Raw genomic sequence first — 8,510 nt, 5'->3', positions numbered from 1 at the left:
TGTCGACTTGTTTTTTCGTAACTCGTATTACGGCCATTCTGCAGAACGCCACGGTTGTTCGCGTTTATTCGCAACATGCCCGAGCCGGTCCTAGCAGCACTGGAAGATTGACCGCCCCACTCTAAGAAGAGATAGGAAGCGTGGTCGGCCCCTACTACTCTTTTTTAGACTTTACTTTGTTTTATATTGATACCATCACGTATCCTCCGGGGTCGAGCGGTCCGCACCACTATACCAACCCATGACGTCAGGACTATACCCTAGTCGGATACTCTGTCGTTCAGACAGATCCGGCTTCTCAAGATCTTTATTTCAGCACAGCACTACACCTTTCACATCTAATGACTCTCTCTAGGGGTGTTCTTGACGGGATGCAACCCATCTCGTCCCTACAAGCTGTGCATCCTAACGGCCTTAACGAGGCCACTATCTTTCGTTCAAAAGTTTATGTCGAAATTACTTTCTTTTTTAAATATTATTAAATAGTCCGATCCTCTCTTCTTTCTCTTATTTATTTTGGACTGTCCTTCTAAAACGCTCCAAATTATATAAATATTCGGCCGAGCAGTTAATTATTTTTATTTTTGGCTTGTAACTTTTATTATTATTTTTTTTTAATTCTATTAACCTTTTTTAACTAATTGCTATTTTCAAAATTCTGCCCATTTTCAACTCCAAGAAAGAATAAATGGGAATAGGAGAGCTTAAATGTTTGACTTCGCCCTAAAACATGTTTTAATATTTATACTGCACCATCTTAACAATTTAATGCACAAATAATGGCGCAATTTTTGATGGGCTGATCTAAATTAATTATTTATTAAAATTTAATTACTTCTACTCAATAAAATGTAGACCCCAAGGAGGTTAGGAGGAAACGTTGGCTAAGCCCCCCACAGGTTATTTAAAGCTGCGGTGTCTGGAATATGTTTATTATTTAAGCATTTAGAATAGATGATCCAGTTCTGTTTGGTACATAAAAGGCCCACCACATCGCTATAGTTTCGCAATGCTTGCTTATCTACATTATCTAGGTCAAATGCAAACCCAATGGCCAGCTTGTTTTTCTTCAATTAGCGGGACGCCAGTAGAAATGGAAATTTACGCGATTTGCGCAGGCGCTGACCTTCTCACGTGATTTTGAAAAAAATTAACTGTCTTGATTGAGGGGTCGTCTCATACCTCCAAAATATATTTATATCAATAGAAGTATGGTACAATACCTTTCCAGGGATCGGTGGGGGATTTGCCTTGAACCTTTGACAGTGACCAGCGATTGGCACACGCGTTACGTGTAAGGGGATGTTAATAATTACGTAACGCTCTAGGGGTAGAGGAAGAGGGCGGTATGTTCGATATACGTAACATTTATGAAGACTATATGTTATTTCTATTCATTACTTAGATCTAAAAATGTGATGTGTTTTTGTTTTTTTTAATGCGCGGTCGGTTTAGGATCGATCCCCATCGGCGGGATTGTTCCAGCCAGTGCGCCATGATATGTATTATCCTGTCTGTGGGATGGTACCTATAAATGATCCCTTGCTAAAAAAAATAAAAAAAATGTATTTTTAAAATGAAGCGGGTTTCCAAGGCCCGTGTGCAGGGATTTCAGCGGGGTTGGGAGTTATAGACTGTGTTGAGCGAAGTGTATATGGGGCCATGTTCCCCCAGAAAATATATATATATATATATATATTTTTTATCTTGGTCAGGGTTTCGACCCCCAATACCCTCTCCCCTGCACATGCGCCCGTTTCCTGTCTTAGATTATATGTCAAAATTACCAAACGTTTGACACCCAAAAGCAGATGATTATTAAATCAATATACTCTAACACTGATGTCGTTAAACAAAACAAACTAACTTTACCCTTTCCAAACGAAATAATATTTATTTGAATTTGTCGATTTTACCACGTAAAATTAAAAAGTGAAAACGGTCATTTTCTACTTTAGTATATTTTATTAAAAATATATACATGATCAATGTGTTATACAAACTAAACTTTGAAAGTTCTACTAACACTTTATAAAATATTAATTCTTAAATAGGAAGGTACGATTGTCAATAGTACGTTGTCAAGATCAAAACCGGTTTTAACGAAAGAATAGTACGTATCCTCAACCGAACGTTCTTTGTACAGCTCAATAATTCTCATTTCATTTTTTGAGACGATCCCTACAATTTCAAATCCGCAAACGCACCTGTTAACTGAAATTGACAGATCCTACTCTAAACCTAAGGCCAAACCGCCTACGCCCTATGCCCCCCCCCCCCCCCCCAAAAGCTCCTATCTTCCGACATCCCATCAACCCCACCCCACACCGTGTCTAGCCGCAGTTCAGTCCAATCTTGGCAATATTGATTATGTAAGTTGGAAGTTAGCAGAACTTCCAATGTTGGTGTCACTAGAAGAGTGACACTGAAAGTTAATTGAACTTTCCAGCGTTGGTGTTACTAGTGTGAGTGACACTGATAGATCCAACGTTGGTATTACTAGTGTGAGTGACACTGATAGATCCAGCGTTGGTATTACTAGTGTGAGTGACACTGATAGATCCAACGTTGGTGTTACTAGTGTGAGTGACACTGATAGATCCAACGTTGGTATTACTAGTGTGAGTGACACTGATAGATCCAGCGTTGGTGTTACTAGTGTGAGTGACACTGATAGATCCAACGTTGGTATTACTAGTGTGAGTGACACTGATAGATCCAACGTTGGTATTACTAGTGTGAGTGACACTGATAGATCCAACGTTGGTATTACTAGTGTGAGTGACACTGATAGATCCAGCGTTGGTGTTACTAGTGTGAGTGACACTGATAGATCCAACGTTGGTATTTTTAGTAAACAAAAACCCTATGAATATTTTTAATAATTTCGGGCCGAATGCTGTGAGAGCCATCTATGTCCTGCAGGGCACTGAGACTATCAGATAGTATTATAAATATATAGAGAGTTATTAGGGTTATTGTTATTAGTATTGTTTGATAGCTACCCCCTGGCATATTAGATAGCCAACAACTCAGTGGTGTAGATAGATACATTATTAGTAAGTGTAGTTCTATAATAACGAGATGCGTTAATATCCTTAATGACGAAAGCCATTCCTGCCCTGCCAGTTAGGGGGTCTTTAGATCTATGTGTAAAAATGTGCACAGAATCTTGATATAATCCCCCCCATAATAACTCTAAAAAGCGTATTTTTAAAAACTGGCATTTTAATTTCAGTTTAATTTTAATTATATTACTTGGTGTCGTATGCCTCTTCAGTGTCCACAAACGCACCCGTCACCTTATGTTTCTTCCTAAATGCGTCTTTGATCTCGGTTTATTAAGGAAGAAAGTTGTAGAATGATATTTCTAAAACCACGTTGGAAATTGGTAAAAAGATTATTTAATTCCAAAAAGTGGATAAGGCATGTGTTAACAATATACTCATTTGTTTTACAGACATTGTACGTTAGTGATATGATCAAGTAAGGTCCGTCCTCCTCTTTTGGAACCCGAATACTTCAGCGTACTTCCAACTGAGGGGGAGGTACCGCTACTTCCAAATTAAAATAAAAAACTTCAAGAAAATCCAAATATAATATTGAACATGTGCTTAAAAAATAAATAACTGGATTTATCTGGGCCTGGAGCAGAGCCCTTTCGTTTTTCGAAAGCCTTGATATTTGTTTGAAGTTTAAATGACATATCATATTCGTTTTCGCTTATCCGGAATTTAGCATCAAGGGGAATTTTATTATGTTTTTCAACATATATTTTACGTTTTGAAAATATTTACAAAAGTTAGTAGTATCTGAATTATTTTTGAATGTAGCTCCAAGAGCATTAACCTTATTCTAATTATTTTTAAATACTTTACTATTTTTTAAAAATATTGGCACTGGTGCCCGGTTTCCCCTGGATTCTTTTAATCTTGGCCCATACTTCTCTACCCGTAGTATTATAATAGAGCTAACAAATTGTTCCCAAGGGGCCTTTTTTCTTCAGCCATATTACGTACCAATTGGTACTTAGCATTTTTAAACGCAGCCCATTGGTAAATCTTTCGCATGATGCGCGGTCGGTCTAGGATCAATCCCCGTCGTGGACCCATTGGGCTGTTTCTCGTTCCAGCCAGTGCTCAACAACTGGTGTAACAAAGGCCATGGTGTGCATTATCCTGTCTGTGGGATGGCGCATATAAAAGATCCTTTGCTGCTAATCAAAAAGAGTAGTCCATAAAGTGGCGACACATGTTTCTTCTCTCAATATCTGTGTGATCCTTAGCCATATCTCTGACGCCATATAACCGAAAATAAAATGTGTTCAGTGCGTCGTTAAATAGAACATTTCCTTCTTCTTCTTCTTTTGTGTTTTAACGCTTTGAAAAGCGTGTGGAAGCAGAAGCTGATGCAAACAATAAAAACATTATCTTAAAATGGCTGCTGCGTGTCTCGCTGACTCTGCAGGGTCTGGAGTTAGCTCAGTCAGTTGAGATGCTTGCGACGCAGGATCGAACCTCCTCGGTGGATCCATTCAGCTGATTGTTGTTGTTTTTCTCGTTCCAACCAGGGCACCACAACTGGATACAGGCCGTGTTATGTGTTTTCCTGTCTGTGGGAAAGTACATATAAAATATCTCTTGCTGCATTAGAAAAAATGTAGCGGGTTTCCACTGATTACTACGAGTCAGAATTACCCAATGTTTGACATGCAATAGCCGATGATTAATTAAACGATGTGCTCCAGTGGTGTCGTAAAACAAAACAAACTTTTTCTACTGACTCTGGCTAGTAATCTAGTAGGCTCTAGTATGGTCAATTCTCCTTCCTGGTATTACATGTTGCCAGAAGCACTTATCAACTTTCTAAATTATATTTATCAAGCAAGTAATAACCTTTACATCATTCATATTAAATATATTTACAATGTACCAGTGATATTTATTTCTAGAGTAAGATACATGAAAAGAGAAACTGCATCGGAGTCATTACAGTAGTGTCGATCTACTGATTATATTGTTAACTTGTACATCTCTACTTTCGTTTTTGTACGCGTAAGACCGGAGAGTTAGAGAGAGAGAGAGAGAGAGAGAGAGAGAGAGAGAGAGAGAGAGAGAGAGAGAGAGAGAGAGAGAGAGAGAGAGAGAGAGAGAGAGAGAAAGAGATACAGAGAGAGAGACAGAGAGACAGAAACAGAGACAGAGAGACAGATACAGAGAGAGAGAGACAGACACAGAGAGAGACAGACAGACAGACAGAGAGAGAGAGAGAGAGAGAGAGAGAGAGAGAGAGAGAGAGAGAGAGGGGGGGGGGGGGTCGAAACCCACATCCTGCACAAGCGCCTGAGATGAGATACTGTAGGCGTTTCGTGATTTAATGTGGCTGAAAAAAAACCCACACCATGACTAACAACTATAGTCCGTCCCACAGGGATCGCATTGTTTTTCATACTATGTATATCTCTCTCTGTCTGTCCATCCATCCATCCATCTATATATCTCTCTGTCTGCCCGTCCGTCCGTCCTTCCATCCATCTATATATCTCTATGTCTGTATGTCCGTGCGTCGATCCATCTATATAGCTGTCTGTCTGACCGTCCGTCCGTCCGTCCATCCATCCATCTATATATTTTTCTGTCTGTCTGTCTGTATGTCTGTCCCAAACAGTGTCCCACGACTTGTACAGTAAAGGTCGTGGTATGTAATGTTCTGGGAAAGTGCAAATAAAAACAGCTGTAGAGAATATTATATTACAATGTCTTAAACATATAGCATGGTCAGGATACATACGTTTACAATCACCTTAAATATATAGCATTGTCAGGATACATACGTTTACAATCACCTTAAATATATAGCATTGTCAGGATACATACGTTTACAATCACCTTAAACATATAGCATTGTCAGGATACATACGTTTACAATCACCTTAAATATATAGCATTGTCAGGATACATACGTTTACAATCACCTTAAATATATAGCATTGTCAGGATACATACGTTTACAATCACCTTAAATATATAGCATTGTCAGGATACATACGTTTACAATCACCTTAAATATATAGCATTGTCAGGATACATACGTTTACAATCACCTTAAATATATAGCATTGTCAGGATACATACGTTTACAATCACCTTAAATATATAGCATTGTCAGGATACATACGTTTACAATCACCTTAAATATATAGCATTGTCAGGATACATACGTTTACAATCACCTTAAATATATAGCATGGTCAGGATACATACGTTTACAGTCACCTTAAACATATAGCATTGTCAGGATACATACGTTTACAATCACCTTAAACATATAGCATTGTCAGGATACATACGTTTACAATCACCTTAAACATATAGCATGGTCAGGATACATACGTTTACAATCACCTTAAATATGTAGCATTGCCAGGATACATACGTTTACAATCACCTTAAACGTATAGCATTGTCAGGATACATACGTTTACAATCACCTTAAATATGTAGCATTGCCAGGATACATACGTTTACAATCACCTTAAACATATAGCATTGTCAGGATACATACGTTTACAATCACCTTAAACATGTAGCATTGTCAGGATACATACGTTTACAATCACCTTAAATATATAGCATGGTCAGGATACATACGTTTACAATCACCTTAAACATATAGCATTGTCAGGATACATACGTTTACAATCACCTTAAACATATAGCATGGTCAGGATACATACGTTTACAATCACCTTAAACATATAGCATGGTCAGGATACATACGTTTACAATCACCTTAAACATATAGCATGGTCAGGATACATACGTTTACAATCACCTTAAACATATAGCATGGTCAGGATACATACGTTTACAATCACCTTAAATATATAGCATGGTCAGGATACATACGTTTACAATCACCTTAAATATATAGCATGGTCAGGATACATACGTTTACAATCACCTTAAATCTATAGCATTGTCAGGATACATACGTTTACAATCACCTTAAATATATAGCATTGTCAGGATACATACGTTTACAATCACCTTCGGTCGATTAACTTCAGATTTTGTTTGGCTATTGGAAACAATAATTAATTCGTACGTACGAAATTGTTGGACGAAAATCGATATTAATATACCACAAAACATTAGGATATCCAGAAAAGCATTGACTAGAGACACATTCATATTGTAAACAGGGAAATATACGTAAATGGTAATTTTAATAATGCCAAAATATTTTATTTCACCCAAACCTTTTAACATGGGTACAAACTTAGAATAGTCCCTTTAAAATGTGCTGAGGTAAATAACGTCTTTCCTCTCTCGTTATCGATACCAGTAACTAAATGTACGACATCAAATCAGTAGCGGATCCAGTGGGGTCCAGGGGTACCTCCTTCCCCCCCCCCTCCTGAAATTTTTTAAGTGGAAACGTAATTATATTAACTGTTCTAAATAAAAGTATCACATTTGGACCTCCCCCTTTCAGATTTGGACTCCCTCCCCCCCCCCCCCTTTCAACAATTCTGCATCCGCGCCTGCAGACCGGCCTCGGTGGCGTCGTGGTTAGGCCATCGGTCTACAGGCTGGTAGGTACTGGGTTCGGATCCCAGTCGAGGCATGGGTTTTTTAATCGATTACACAGTTTCGTGTTTACACCTACCCATTGAGCCTTGCGGAGCACTCACTCAGGGTTTGGAGTCGGTATCTGGATTAAAAATCCCATGCCTCGACTGGGATCCGAACCCAGTACCTACCAGCCTGTAGACCGATGGCCTGCCACGACGCCACCGAGGCCGGTGCACAATACGTTTTAATAAATTTACGGGTAACTCTACAGGCCCATTGTAACGGTACCGGGTGTGGTGGTGGTGGTGGTGGTGGTGGTGGGAGTGGTAGTGGTGGTGGTGGTGGGGGGGGGGTGGGGCTGCACAATTTTTATTGATTGGGCCACAGTCTCTAATGTCTGTGTTTTTGTCTGATTAGTTTTTGTTATATATAGGCCGTGGTATGTGCTATCCTGCCTGTAAGATGGTGCATATATAATATCCCTCGCTACTAAATGTTTGACATCCAATAGCCGATGATAAATAAATCAATGTGTTCTAGTGGTGTTGTTAAACAAAGCAAACAAACTTTTACTTTTTTTACCTTCTCACACCACAAATATAAACTTGTTCTACATATTTCCCCCTATATATGCGTAAGTTTCGATTACCAACAACTAACCCTTATTATTATTATTAGTAGTAGTAGTAGTAGTAGTAGTAGTATTGTTATTACTTTGCCATCGATCTTTAGTTTTTTCCTTTATTTGAAGGCTTTTTTCCCGCTTCTGTTCAGAATATACCATTTATTTTTCTATTAATACGTTGTTTTCTCTCTACTGGGTATAAAATTTTATTGATAAAAAAAATCCAAATGTTTAACATCCAATAGCCGCTGATTAGTAAATCAATGTGTTCTAGTATTGTTGTTAAACACAACGAACTTTAAACTCTT

This window comes from Gigantopelta aegis, chromosome 5 (genome assembly GCF_016097555.1).
Source record: "Gigantopelta aegis isolate Gae_Host chromosome 5, Gae_host_genome, whole genome shotgun sequence".
Classification (NCBI taxonomy): Eukaryota; Metazoa; Mollusca; class Gastropoda; order Neomphalida; family Peltospiridae; genus Gigantopelta; species Gigantopelta aegis.
The sequence above is the reverse complement of the archived record's forward strand: the minus strand, read 5'-3'. Positions refer to the sequence as shown.